General features: G+C 40.0%; 1 non-coding gene across 1 annotated transcript; it reads left to right on the plus strand.

Moving 5' to 3' along the window:
* Positions 1-12,454: 12,454 nt before the first annotated feature.
* Positions 12,455-12,561, plus strand: LOC111762516 (U6 spliceosomal RNA). Its single transcript, XR_002795614.2, has one exon. It is a non-coding gene; the product is annotated as a U6 spliceosomal RNA (small nuclear RNA).
* The last annotated feature ends 2,123 nt before the right edge of the window (positions 12,562-14,684 follow it).

Below are 14,684 nucleotides of genomic sequence, written 5' to 3' on the forward strand. Positions count from 1 at the left end.
TTATTTTGTCTCCATTTGCAATTCATTTTTACATTTCTGTGCACTACATAGATCTGTGCTGTGTTGACTTTTCCTTTGAATAAGTTATCTCTTTCTGGATCATTCATATCATATGAGTGCTGGAGATTTGGACATGAAGGATATTGGGAATGAAAGAAAGAGAAAAGGGAGAAGGAAATAAAGAGAAAGAACGAGAGAGCTGGGATCAGGGGTTCTGCGAGTAATGACTCCTCAGACATCTTAATTGTGTACAAGGGGCTCTTTACCCAGAGTACATGCCAAGAAGCAGGCATACGTAGCCTATGTGCCAATAAGCACAAACATAGCGTACATGACATTAAACAGCAACATGTATTAACTATCAGCATTGCCTATAGTCTAAGGAATTTTAAAAAATCTTATCTCAAGGTAAAAAGTTTAAGTGTTCTATTCACTATAAAAGATATGTGCTCATCTTTTCTTTCAGCCTTTAACAGCTTCATCCCATTTGCTGGGTACTCTTAATTACCGCATTTCTTAGGTTGCAAGCATAGCCATGGAGACAGCACTAGCATGGAGAAAGCACATCTCTCCTTGAGAGGCCACTATGCCTCAGTTTCCAACATATGAGTAAAATAAAATTTTAACATACATTTTTTATATCCATATAAAAATTATGATTTTATTTTTTCTGAAAAATATATTTTAACAAATCAATTACAGTTTCCCTAAATGCCTCATATTCTCATTTTCCTCTTTACCCAGATTAAATTATATGATCCTGCTTAATAATGATTCCCTTAAGCACATGAAGAAATCACTTGCTGTTCCTGTATTTCCTTATCTTCATCCAGGAAGACCCTACCCATAGCAAAAACCCAACACTTCACATGCCTGTATCCATGCCTCTGTGGCTGGTGAATCGATCTAACTTGCCTCACTTTAAATTCATGAACACTCACCTCATATGGGCACTGAATCTTGCCTCACAAACATACTTCATTTCCCTGGACCCTTCACCCTCTACTCTTTCTTTTTATTATCTCTCAAGTTCTAACATCTCTTCCCTGTCCTAACTACAAAGCAATTGCCTTATTTCCTGTTTACTGTGTAAAAAGAAGCAATAAGAGGAACAAGTCCATTAAGAATAAAGGAGTAAAGTCACTGAGGGGGGAATGAAGATGGCTAGTAAGACTGAGAATCAATAGATGATCTGGAACTTGGCAGAGAGTCCACATGGACATCAGCAACCCCAAGGTGGCTGCTGGAAGAACCCCCCCCCTCCCGCCCCCAACACACACACACAAGATTCTGCCACTCAGATGATTTCCTCCAGAAGTCAGGAGAAGCCCCGAGATTCCCCAAGGACATTATAATTGGGATTTCCTGGGGGACTGATGGGTGGGTTAGTCAATCAAAACAGCAACAGCTGGAACTCCTGGCCTGCCGTTAGCAAAAGGCTGGATTAATTAATGTTTAAAAAGCAGGAAGATCTCTTGCTCTACTGCCTTTGACCTGTCCCAGTGCCTGTCTGGTGCTGGTCCTGCCCTGTTCCTGCCTTCTGTGCCCTGCTCTAACTATTTCCCCACATGGATCAACACACAAGTTGGGCATTTATAATCCATAATGGGAAATTGTAGTCTGTAAATTAGCCCACATTTCAGTCCCTTCTTTTCTACCAGGGACCCATGATCCGTCATTTTCTCTCATTTCTCTTCCTTCCCTACCTGAATAAATTACTGGTCTAACTAAAGAAAAATTAATATATATATTTTTTTAATTTAAAAAGAGGAACAAGCTCACAAGTCCCTCCCATGTATCCTCTGCTTCATGGATAACTATGTCCTCCTGCTCTGCCTTCCTTCTAGTTATTTTGTAGATGAGCAGGCAGCCCTCCTATGTGAGGACAAACCCTCAGATCCTATCCCTCTCATCTGCTCAAGGATATTGCTCATTGTGTCCACCCCTCTCTTTTTGAACTATCAATGTTCCCCTCTCTTCGCATCATTTCCATAAACATGCAAATATCATTTTTTTAAATATAGAAAACTACTGTTAATTTAATAAGGTCATTTACCATATAAATTACTATATGTTATATTTTAAACAGTATATATTCTATATAATAAAATAAATATGTAGACATGTTAATATTAAATATATATTATTCTAACAATATTGTATGCTTATTCTTTATAAAATTAACAATATATACTGATTTATGCTATTTTTAAGTGTTCTTTAAGAAAATTATTCGATGCTCTTTTCAAGACTGTAGCTTTGTGGTATGTTTTGAAGATTTAAAAAATTTCATATTTTTTTCAATATGTCTTTGCCTATTCTAGGTCCCTTTCCTTTCCAAATAAATTTCATAGTTTTTTATTGTTCATTAAAGAATTCTGTGTTGATTTACATTGGGAATGCATTGAATCTGTACATCAGTTTTGGTAGGATAGACATCTTAATAATATCTAGTCTTCCTATCAATGAACAGGGAATATTCTTCCATTTATTTAGGTCTTCTTTGAATTTCTTCAACATTGTTCTGTAGATTTTTGTGTATAAATCTTTTACATCATTAAATTTATTCCTAGGTATTTGATTTTATTATTTACTATTGTAAATGGTATTTGTGTCTTGATTGCCTTCTGAGATTGCTCATTATTGCTGTACAGAAATGTTACTGATTTTTGCACATTGATTTTTTTTTTACAGGTAAGCAACTTTTATTCCTTATTCATATGAAAACTACTTACTTTTCCCTTCCCAAAGTCCCTAAACCCTTAACTCACTCCTCAATCTCAGTAGGGAGTATGTTTTTTTTCTTAAAAAATGGTAAGAGATACACTTCATCCTTTTATTTATTTATATTTCCTCGTGGCACATTCATTGCATTTGGTGAATACATTTTGGAGCACTGCTGCACCACGTGGATAGTGGTTTACATTGTAGCTCACACTCTTCCCAGGTTATAACCTGTGACTTTACTGAACTCAGTTATAATTTCTAGAGATTTGCTGTAGACTTTCCAGGTTTTTTTATGTATAGGATGATGCCATCTGCAAATAGATAATTTTGATTTCTTCCTTTCCACTTTAGAGGCCTTTTATGCCTGGTTCTTGCCTCAGACCAGGAGAGAGTACTTCTAATACAACGTTAAATGGAAGGGGTGATATTGGGCATCCTTGTCCTTTTCCTGATCTTAGAGGGAAAGATTTTAGGATTTCACCATTGTAAATGATGTTAGCTGCAGGTTTTTCATATATATGATTTATCATTTTCAGAAAGATTACTTTTATTCCAATCTTGCAGTGATTTTTGTCAAGAAAGGGTGTTGTATATTGTCAAATGCTTTTTCTGCATCCATAGATATGATCATGTGATTTTTTTCCCCTTCAATCTGTTTATATGATTTATTACATTAATTGATTTTCTTATGTTGAACCATGCTTGCATACCAGGAATGATGTGGGAGGAGTGGGGTAAGGGGGCATATGGGGACATCTCATATTTTGTAATGTAACATTTAAAAAAAATAAAGATAAAAAAAGAAAAAGAAAATTATTCGACTACATACATATTCCATTTTTTGAGCACTTATTTTTATTGTATTTTTGGATAATACATAGATCACAATAAATGTTACATTAAAAAATATAAGAGGTTCCCACATACCCTGCACCCCACACCCACACTCCTCCCACATCAGCAGCCTCTTTCATCATTGTGGCACATTCATTGCATTTAGTAAATGCATCTCGGAGCACTGCTGCACAGCAGGGATTGTAGTTTACATTGTAGTTTACACTCTCCCCCAGTCAATTCAGTGGGTTATGACAGGATATATAATGCTCAGCATCTGTCCCTGCAATATCATTTAGGACAACTCCAAGTCCCAGAAATGCCCCCACATCACAGCTCTTCTTCCCTCTCCCTGCCCTTAGCAACTACTGTGGTTACGTTCTCTACATCAGTGAAACAGTTTCTTCCTTTACTAGTCACAATAATTCTATATAAAATAACAGTAATGTCACTCTAATCCATATTATATTCCTCCATCCTGTGTGCCCTGGGATGGTGATGCCACTCCACCTCTATATTGAGAGGGGGCTTATCCCATATGGCTGATGCATGCAATTCTTGTGCTTGCCATTGTAGGCAATCTTGGTTCCCTGGTGTGGTGGTTGACCACCTTCTCCTCCCTGTTAGCTGACCTAGGGAAGTCCAATGAACCAGAGAGTAGGAGTTGCAACTCTGCTGAGGTTCAGGGTGCAGCTGGCACATGGGCAGTCCAGAGATTCAAGTCTTCTGGGTATTCACCAATGCCAGCATCAACCACAGGTTCAGTGAAAGTGACAGGAGAGGCATGTATAGAGAGATCATATTTGAGGCTAAGTCCATCACACTCAGGAACACAAATTCCAAAGGTGGGCCAACTGGCAAGGCTCTGAACTCCAGAGCCAACTGCCATGACTGTTGAACCTGTGTGTCTCTGTAGCCCTCAGGAGCACCAATATCTGGGGTTGTATCTATTTCGGCTCTCTCTGGGATCCTGCTGAGGCATGTATAAGTGTGACTGCACTGATGACCTCCTAACTCTTTTTAAAGACCCTTAACCATATAAACTCATTCATTTTTACCATTTTCCCTTTTATTCAAGATAGCCCAGGGAATTGGGGGGAGGTTTGGGAGTAACAGTTGAACATAAGAGTTTGTTGGTATGTGGTTGAAAGTATAATGTTGAGAAAACCCTTTAGAAAATATAATATGGAAGGATTACCTGTTTAAGGTTATCAGGGGGAGCTGCTTGCACAGGGACAGTCTTCTAGGAGGGTGTGTATGCTCATCTATTCATAATGTGTTATATCTTTGGGTGGAGACCCCTATAATGAGTGGGAAGGTGTACCCACATCTTGGGGAGGCATGATGATGTACAACATTCCATGGAATGTCCCCGCCCCCCTTTGAATCAACTAATAAAAGCACAAATCTGACGTGCTTGGAATTCTGGAGGACAGTAGAGACTGGAGAAGAAATCCAAAAAACACTGAATCAAAGATAAAGAAAAAAAATACCAAAATCAGTTTGGAGATTTACATTCCAGAACCACCAATCCAGACCCCTCCCCATCACTTGGTTCTACACAGATTAAGAGTCACAGAGAGACACCATGGCCTGAGACCCTCCTAACATGAATAATGACCATAGAGCCACTCACAGCAGTGAGTTAAAATCCTACATATATCCAAGGAAAGGGCCCCAGATCTAAAGGGACCCAGGACAGAACAGAAGCAGTGGAGGAGTGTCACAGGGCAAAAAGAGACTGCAGCAGAATTGTTGGCAAGAAGTACATGCATTCAAGCCAGGATCTGTTTGCTTAGACCATGTAAAGACAAAACAGACCTTCCTGAATGACCCCATCTGACCCCCTGTGATAGGTCCCAGAACTAAAAGTGTAATGAAAAGGAGGCACTGAGTAAGGTAGAGAATTTAAACAAATCATGGGAACTGGGGAGAAAATTCTGCACACATAAAAAACAAACAGAAAAGAGTAAGATTCCAAGGGAAAGAACAGAGAATAGGAAGCTTTCCCCTGGAGGTGAAACAATTGCACACTAAAAGGCCAACTTAAAAATTGTACCAAATAATCTAGGGAAAGAATAAAGTGCAAAAGAGCTGGCAAAATCTGGACTGTTGAGCATAGGGTACTCTAAAGGATCAGAATAAGCTGCACCAAGCATCAAAACAGTCTTTACAGAATTGAAACCAACCATAATACCTTAGGCAATAAAGATAAATTGAGCTTCAGTGTTAGAACATCAAAGTAAGCTGATGCCCAGATTTGTGCAAAAATAATAACAACCCATGCTAAGAAAAAGAAATATATGGCTCAGTCAAGGAAACAATTTAAATTCCAGAGGATACAAAGAATTGGGACCAACTACTCAAAGAATTTCAAACAAACCTACTAAATTAATTCAAGATGAAGGAAAATATGGATAAAAATAAACTGATAGTGGATATAGAGTAATATTATAAATTATGAATATAAAGAATTTATAAGTATGAAAAGAATCATGACAAAAATTACTGTGAAGAAATGCACTATAGTTGAGATTCAAAATCCGCTAAAGGCATACAATAACACCTTTTAATAGAAGAAAGAAAGAATTAGAAAAATGAGGTGACAGGACAAAAAAAATCATACAGTCAGAAAAACACAAAGATAAAAAATACAAAAAATTGAGCAGTGTCCCTGGGACTTGAATGACAACATAATGTGTACAAACATATGCATCATGGGTGTCCCAGGAGTAGAGGATAGAAAAGGGGCAGAAAAAATATTTGAGGAAATATTGGATGAAAATTTCCCAAGTCTTATGAAAGACATAAATATACATGTCCAAGAAGTGCAACATACTGTGAACAGAAAAAACACTAAGAAACCTACACCAAGACACATACTAATCAGAATGTCAAATCCATGGATAAAGAAAGAATTCTGAAAGCAGCAAGAGAAAAACAATTTTGTCATGTAAAGGCATCCCCAATAAGACTAAGTGCTGATTCTCTCATCAGACAACATGAAGTTGAGAAGGCAATGGCATGATATATTTAAGGCACTGAAAGAGAACCCCTGTCAGCCGAAGTCTTTCTTCAACAAAACTGCCTTCAAAAAGGAGAGAGGCTAAATATTCACAAAGGAATAGAAACTGAGTGTATTCATCAACAAATGCCTGCCTAAAATAACTGCTAAAGGACATGTGACCTCTAAGTCTCCTCTCAATTTAGAAGTGGAATGGAAATTGCCATCCCAGGGTCCTCAGGATGGAGGAATAAAATATGGATTAGAGTGGGTTTACCGGTATTCTCCTATAGACTTATTGTGACTCCAGCATTGGAAGAAATTATATCATTGATGTGGAGACAGTGGTCACAGGAGTTGCTGAAGACAGGGAGAAGGGAAAAATATGTGTGATGTGGGGGCATTTTTGGGACTGGGAGTTGTCCTCAGTGATATCGCAGGGACAGATGCAGGACGTTATATACCCTGCCATAACCCACTGAATGGAGAGGGAGAGTGTGTAAACTACAATATAGACTATAATCTATGCTGTGCAGCAGTGCTCAAAAAAGTACTCATCAAGAGAAATGAATGTACTACACTAATGTAAGACGATTTCAATGTGGGAGAAGTGTGGGGTGTGGAAAGTGGGGTATATTTATATTATATTATTTTAATATGATGCTTTGGGTGACAGATGCATCTTTTTTTAACAGATAATAAAAAATTGCTAAAGCAATTCTTGAGGTTGAAATGAAAAGACCAGAGAGTGACTGGGAGTAGGATGAAGATGTGAAGCTCTTCAGTAAAGGTATCTAAAAGTGTAAATTCAACATCCAGTAGTACTGTATCTTCAATATACTACCTTAGTACTGAATCCTCAATACACAACTGGTAGAGAGTTCACATGGACATCAACAACCCCAAGGTGGCTGCTGGAACACTCCCCCCAAACACAAGATTCTGCCACTCAGAATGAGATTTCCTCCAGAAGCCAGGAGAAGCCCAGATATTCCCCAAAGACTTTATCATTGGGATTTCCTGGGGGATTGATGAGTGTGGCAATCAATCAAAACAGCAAACAGTTGGAACTCCTGCACTGCCATTAGCAAAGGGGTAGATTAATTAATGGTTTAAAAAGCAGGCAGCCCTCAAAGGAACCAATACCTGGGGATTGTATCTACTTTATCTGTCTCTTAGACTCTGCTCAGTTGTGCATAAGGGCAATCCTTCTGACAGCCTCCAGACTCTTTTTTTTTTAGAGACATAGCCATATAAACTCATTTCACCTTTCTATTTCCCCCTTACATTAGGTCAAACAGCATTTTAAAGTCATATTATTCTATGTAGACAGGGATATTCTACTGATCCGCATCGAACCTTCAATTCAAGGTCATTTTCCAGTTGCATTATCAGTTGTTAGTTGATAGTGATCCCTCAGTGCCAGGGAGGCTCATCCCCGGGTGTCATGTCCCACGCTGGGGGGGAGGCATTGCATTTAGATGCTGAGTTAGGCTTCGAGACTGGCCACATTGAGTAACATGAAGGCTGTCAGGAGGAAATTCCCAGGCACAGTGCTGCTCTAGGCCTTGTTCTTATTTCAGGCATATAGGCTCACAAGCATAGTCATTAGTATCAGGGGCTCACTGTTGGACCCTCACTCCTTCTTGGTCCTTGCCGCTGCACTTGGGGGACTGCCGCTGCTCCTCTAGGGACCACGGCACAGCACCCCCGGCCAGGGACCCAGTACCCCCCCAGCTGTGCTTTTTAATTGTTGCCACTATGAGTATATCCAAACATTACCATGCACCCTGGACATATGCCCTGTATAGCTCCCTGTCCGCCATATATCCCCTGTCTATAGTATCCTATACCAGTATTCCTCTGCTGCCATTGTTGGACCACTCTGGGATCCAGAACTTCCTGAATATTGAAGCCCCAATATAATGTCAGGATCTCTTACTAACAAAATGGGATATAGCGATGGGTTTAAAGGTTAGATATAGAATACGTGTTGACTTGGAAAAATTCTACATCCTATCTTTTTCTTTTCCTTTTTTTTTCCCCTAATTATTGAACTTCTCTTCACAAGAGCCCTAGACCACAGCAATTCATGTATACAATATACAGCACTCCCACACATCCATCACAAAACCTTTTCCCTTCCACAGCGATACTCTTACAACCTATTCACAACATATTTACTTAAAGTGATGTACAGAGTTTGAGACAATAGCTTTCAAACCAGGTGACATCTGTGCTTACATTGTGGTGCATACTTTAGGACATGCAGTTTTCTAACATTTTTAGTTATCCTATGTTTTACATTATGGTTTACATTATCATTCTGTCATCCCCTATATGTTTATGATGTAATATTACATATTTTATATCCATCCTTGTGTACTCTCACGAAACTCCTCTCTTACCCCACATTTACCTTGGTTCCACACATTTTTTTTTTTAAAGATTTATTTATTTATTTAATTTCCCCCCCTCCCCTGGTTGTCTGTTCTTGGTGTCTATTTGCTGCGTCTTGTTTCTTTGTCCGCTTCTGTTGTCGTCAGCGGCACGGGAAGTGTGGGCGGCGCCATTCCTAGGCAGGCTGCTCTTTCTTTTCACGCTGGGCGGCTTTCCTCACGGGCGCACTCCTGGCGCGTGGGGCTCTCACGCAGGGGACACCCTTGCGTGGCACGGCACTCCTTGCGCGCATCAGCACTGCGCATGGCCAGCTCCACACGGGTCAAGGAGGCCCGGGGTTTGAACCGCGGACCTCCCATGTGGTAGACGGATGCCCTAACCACTGGGCCAAAGTCTGTTTCCCGGTTCCACACATTTAACATCCATTTTCCCATCCCCTTGTTGCCCACAGTGACAGCCAATCTCCGTTTCCCGAGGAGCCATGTCCAGAGATACTTGCAACAGTGTTCAGGTCCTAACTTGCTCAGCTGCCCCAATGTCCTGGGAGCCACCCTTTCTCTCGAGAGATACAGTTCCCTCTATTTGATGGCATTAGTCCTCCCCAGGATGTGGGTCCACCCCCACTCTCACTACTTGGGTCTCTACCCAATGGTATCACCCACTCTGGCAAAATGAGCATTCAGACATTCCCCAGGAGCCCGTCCCGCATCAGACCATCCCTTCCGAGCATCCTAAACAGGTAACCCTCTTAATTATATTTTGATACGATTTTCTCAGCATTCTACTCTCAACCAACACCTGACACTCTCCTGTGTTCGTATGCTATCCCTCCCTCCCCCCACTTTTTGGGCAATATTACCCATCCGCCCATCCCCAGCCCCCCTCAAACCCGCAAAGCCCCACCCAAAGGCAACCCCTTGCCCCCATTTTATCTCTTCTTTGTGTTCATACTTACCACCAGCGCCTTCAACCTGTCCCAGTGGCTGTCTCGTGCAGGTCCTGCCCTGTTCTTGCTATTTCCCCCACATGGATCTTCTGTGCTCTGCTCTTGCTATTTCTTGCTATTAAGTCAAACTTGGGCATTTATAATCCATAATGGGAAATTGCTGTCTGTAAATTAGCCCACTTTATCACTTTTCAGCCCCTTCCTTTCTACCTGGGACCCATCCATGATCTGTTATTTTCTCTCATTTCTCTTCCTTCCCTACCTGAATAAATTACTGGCCTAACTAAAGAAAAAATAAAAAAAATTTTTTTTTAAAGTTTAATAAAGAGGAAAAGTCCACAAGTCCCTCCCAAGTTTCCTTTGATCCAGGGATGCCTATGTCCCCCTGCTCTGCCTTCCTTCCAGTTATTGTAGATGAGCAGACAGTCCTGTTTTGTTAGGCCAGACCCTCAGATCCCATCCCTCTCATCTATTCTAGGATATTTCTCATTGTGTCCAGCCCTCTTTCTGAACTATCAATGTTCACCTCTCTTAGCATCATTCCCATCAACATGCAAATATTATATTTTAAATATAGAAAACTACTGTTAATTTAATAAAGTAATTTACCATATGAATTACTATATGTTATATTTTAAACAGTATATATTCTATATCATAAAATAAATATGTGAACATGTTAATATTAAATATACATTATTCTAACAATATTGTAATCTTATTCTTTATAAAACTAACAATATATACTGATTTGTTCTATTTTTAGATATTCTTTACAAAAATTATTTGATGCTGTTTTCACTACTGTAGCTTTGTAGTATGTTTAGAAGTCAGGTAGTGTTATTCCCCAAGTTTCATTTTTCTTTTTGAATATGTCTTTGGCTATTCAAGGCCTCTTTCCTTTCCAAATAAATAGTTTTTCTAGTTCATTAAAGAATGCTGTGTTCATTTTTATTGGAATTGCATTCAATCTGTAGATCAGTTTTGGTAAGATAGACATCTTAATAATGCTTAGTCTTCGTATTCACTGCATAACAACCTCTTTCATCATTGTGGCACATTCATTGCATTTGATGAATACATTTTGGAGCACTGCTACACTGATGGATTATAGTTTACATTGCAGTTTACACTCTCCCTGAGTACATTCAGTGGGTTATAGCAGGACATATAATGTCCTGCATCTGTCCCTGCAATATCATTTAGGACAATTCAAAGTCCTGAAAATGTCCCCACATCACACCTCTTCTTTCTTCTCCTTGTCTTCAGAAATGCCCATGGCCACTGTCTCCACTTCAATGATACCATTTCTTCCATTGCTAGAGTCACAATTGTTCTATAGTCGAATACCAATAAGTCCACTCTAATAAATATTTTATTCCTCAATCCTGTGGACCCTGGATGGTGATGTATGAGCCACCTTTATATCGAGATGTGGCTTAAATACCACATGGCTGATGGATGCAATTCTCCTGTTTGCAGTGGTAGACACTCTTGGTTCCCTGGTGTGGTGGTTGACCATCTTCACCTTCCTGTTAGCTGACCTGGGTAAGATAGTTTTTTAAAATCCCTAATTATAGTTTGACTGTTATGTTTGGACTTGGTCCTTCCATCTCATTTAGTATTTCTATTTATCATACTTTCCTCTTGGGTTTGATTACCCTGTCCAGAATTTGGCTGGATTGGTTTAGTTATCTTTGCACATCTTGTTCCTTCAAGTGGTTTGGAAGTGTTAAATCCTGTTGCTGTTCTGTGTCTACTAACATTTCCCCTTTTTATGTCCATTACTGTCCACACAGCCTGAAGGGGAGAGCCAAGGTCTCTGAACATGGACAGATGCTACTCCATGTGATTCTACATTCCACTGGCCACCTCACCCAACCTAAGCCCATGAAGAATGAGGTGGGCTTTCCCCAGCTCTGTGCAGACAACTAGCACTGCCTGGTTCAAGGGCTAGTCCTGCTCACACAAAATAATAGAAGTTTCCAGATTCCTGTTTTCCATCAGTTTGATCACATAAGTTAAATCTTTGAGGTTTTCCTCAAAATTTGTTTTCTGCTAAATGAATTCCAATCATGATTCTCCAATTGTGAAATAAATTTAGCAATTTTCTATTTTTCCTCTGATTTCAAAGATTTTGAGAGCATGAAATACTGACATAAAGTACTCATGGACAAGGGTTTCAATCTCTTTACTTTCCTCCTGGTCTGCCTTCATCCTATCTGCTCTTCTTTGTTGGAACTTTATCTAGGTCTCTGTCAGGATTACCAGGGCAGTGTGGGGAATGGGAGACAGTGCACCTTGCTGCTTCTTCCCAGCAACAGACCAGCAGGACTTATCTGTGCACTGAGGAGGATGAGTGGGAGAATCAGGAAGCAGCCTAGCTCAATCCTAACTAGCACACAGAGGCACCAGTCAAAGGAGAACCAAGGCTATGAGAGTGGATTTAAGACATCCCCTAAATCTCCAAGACAAATTATTTTTAATTTTTTTTATTTTTAAAGAAACTTTAGATTACATAAATGTTACATTAAAAATATATATTGCTCACTTTGGCAGCACATATACTAAAATTGGAACAATACAGAGGAGATTAGCATGGTCCCTGCACAAGGATGACACGCAAATTAGTGAAGCATTCCATATTTTTTAATGTGGAGAAAGTGGCCATGGCAGGTGCTGAGGGTAGGGAAAGGGAAGAAGAATTATGATGTGGGGACATTTTCAGGACTTGGAGTTGTCCTGGGTGGTACTGCATGGACAGTTGCTGGACATTGCATGTCCTGCCATGGCCCACTAGGTGGACTGGGTGAGAATGTAAGCTACAATGTAAACCACTATCCATGTGGTACAGCAGTGCTCCAAAATGTATTCACCAAATACAATGAATGTGCCACGATGATTAAAGGTTGTTGATGTGGGAGTAGTGGGGTGAAGGGGGTGGGGGCTATATGGGGACATCATAGATTTTTTAATGTAACATTTAAAAAATTTAAAATTAAATTAAAAAATATGTATATAAGGGACTCCCTTAAGAATACAATGGAAATAAAATATCAACCATCTGTCTAGTAGAGTGGAAAGAATCTGATGCTGATAAGAGCAATTAGGTGTTCTAGGCCCAATTGCCTGCCTCTGTGCTCTGCATGATTTGGTCAGCTGCTTACAGATAATCCAGGAGACATGTGTCTTAGAAACAATTAGGTGTTTACATTCTAACCAAGTAGGCAAAGGTTTTGTCAAGTAGAGGAAGTATTTTCTAAATGCTGAAGGCCACAAAAGATCTTTAAGCAGTTTAGGCTGGTGGGAGCAACATATTCTGAGGGTGGGAGTTTAGGGTTACAAGGGAAACAAGATGACAGTAGATGAAGCTGTTCACAAAACAACGTGAGGTTTTGGTATCCCTGTTTGTGTTCCTATGGAAATGCCGTGGCATGCCATGATTCCCTGGCAGCTCCAAAGACAGCAAGGATTGGGTGAGCTCCGCGGAAATGGTGGCACCTGTTTTGAGCTTTACCTGCCCTACAACAAGAGAACAATCAGTCAAAATAAAATCTACTTGCCTACTCTTTACCTTCATTTTCATATCACATCATCAGTTGCTTAATAGCAAGTACATTTCAAAGAAATGTATATGCCTTGGATTGGTATACAGTTAGTCTGTCTGTTTAGAAACAGCATCATGGCCAAGGAAAAGTTCCAGCAGGAAGACAAGCTGGCATTAATCTTAACTTAGAGACGCTAACAAGTTTCTTAATTACAGTGAATGAGTGTTATCATTTGCAAACCACCTCTCCCCATCAGGAGAAGGTGTGAAGAGGTGACAGTCTTTTTATTTTGCTTGTTTTTTCTTCCCAATTTACATTCAGCCTACATTAGGGGAAGGAGGGAGGGAAGCAATCCTGATGTGGTAAAATGCTAGAGAAAGGGAATGTCGGGCTATGGACAAAAACGTATTAATCTCTAGGACTTCAGATTTCACCTAAGGAAACAAACATTTCCTTCTGCCGGGAGAGCCCAGGGCTCCCGCACCTGCTGGAAAAGGGAGATAAGATTCAGCAGCTGAGCCAGGCTCTGTTCCACTTCAATCAGAAGGGTTTTTGTACAGCAAGAAATCAGAGAAATATCACGGGGTTGGACGTTCGGCCCAGGGACCAAGGTGGAAATCAAACATGAGTAAAATCCAAACTTTCCTCCCTCGGTTGTCTGTGCCTTGTGATCCTGGTGTTATAAAATGACCTATAAGCTCACTCTTTGCAGTCAGACTCTGATATCCTACGGGGTAAAGATAAAGATGAAGCCTTTAAGCAAACTTGAGAATCGAGTGCACATTTTCTCTGTTTCTCTGAAAGACAAGATTCAGTCACTGGGTGAGAATAACTTGCCTGAGCGATAGTTTCAGAAATTTACTGGGGAGCATCATCATAGATTCTGAACAGAGCCTTGTTCAATGGTCAGAAAGGGAAACTCAGTTTTTGTATGAGTGAGACACTAAGAGAAACCACTGTGTGTACAATTTTGGCAAGGGAACCAAGCAGGAAATCAAACGTATATATTTTTCCAACTGTTTCTTACTGTTTCTGTCCATTGGATTTGCTTTTTGTTCCTTTTTGTGTATTGTGGTCCAGGCCAGAGATGTAAAAAATTTCATTCCCAGATTAGATACAGAGAAGGGAAAATTGTTCCATAGGAGGCTAGCTGATGGCTAATTTTTCTGATTTCCAAATGAAAATAATTTAATGGGAGAAGGGGTCTTGGTGCCCCTCTCAGGGA

The sequence above is a fragment of the Dasypus novemcinctus genome, chromosome 17, assembly GCF_030445035.2.
Source record: "Dasypus novemcinctus isolate mDasNov1 chromosome 17, mDasNov1.1.hap2, whole genome shotgun sequence".
Classification (NCBI taxonomy): Eukaryota; Metazoa; Chordata; class Mammalia; order Cingulata; family Dasypodidae; genus Dasypus; species Dasypus novemcinctus.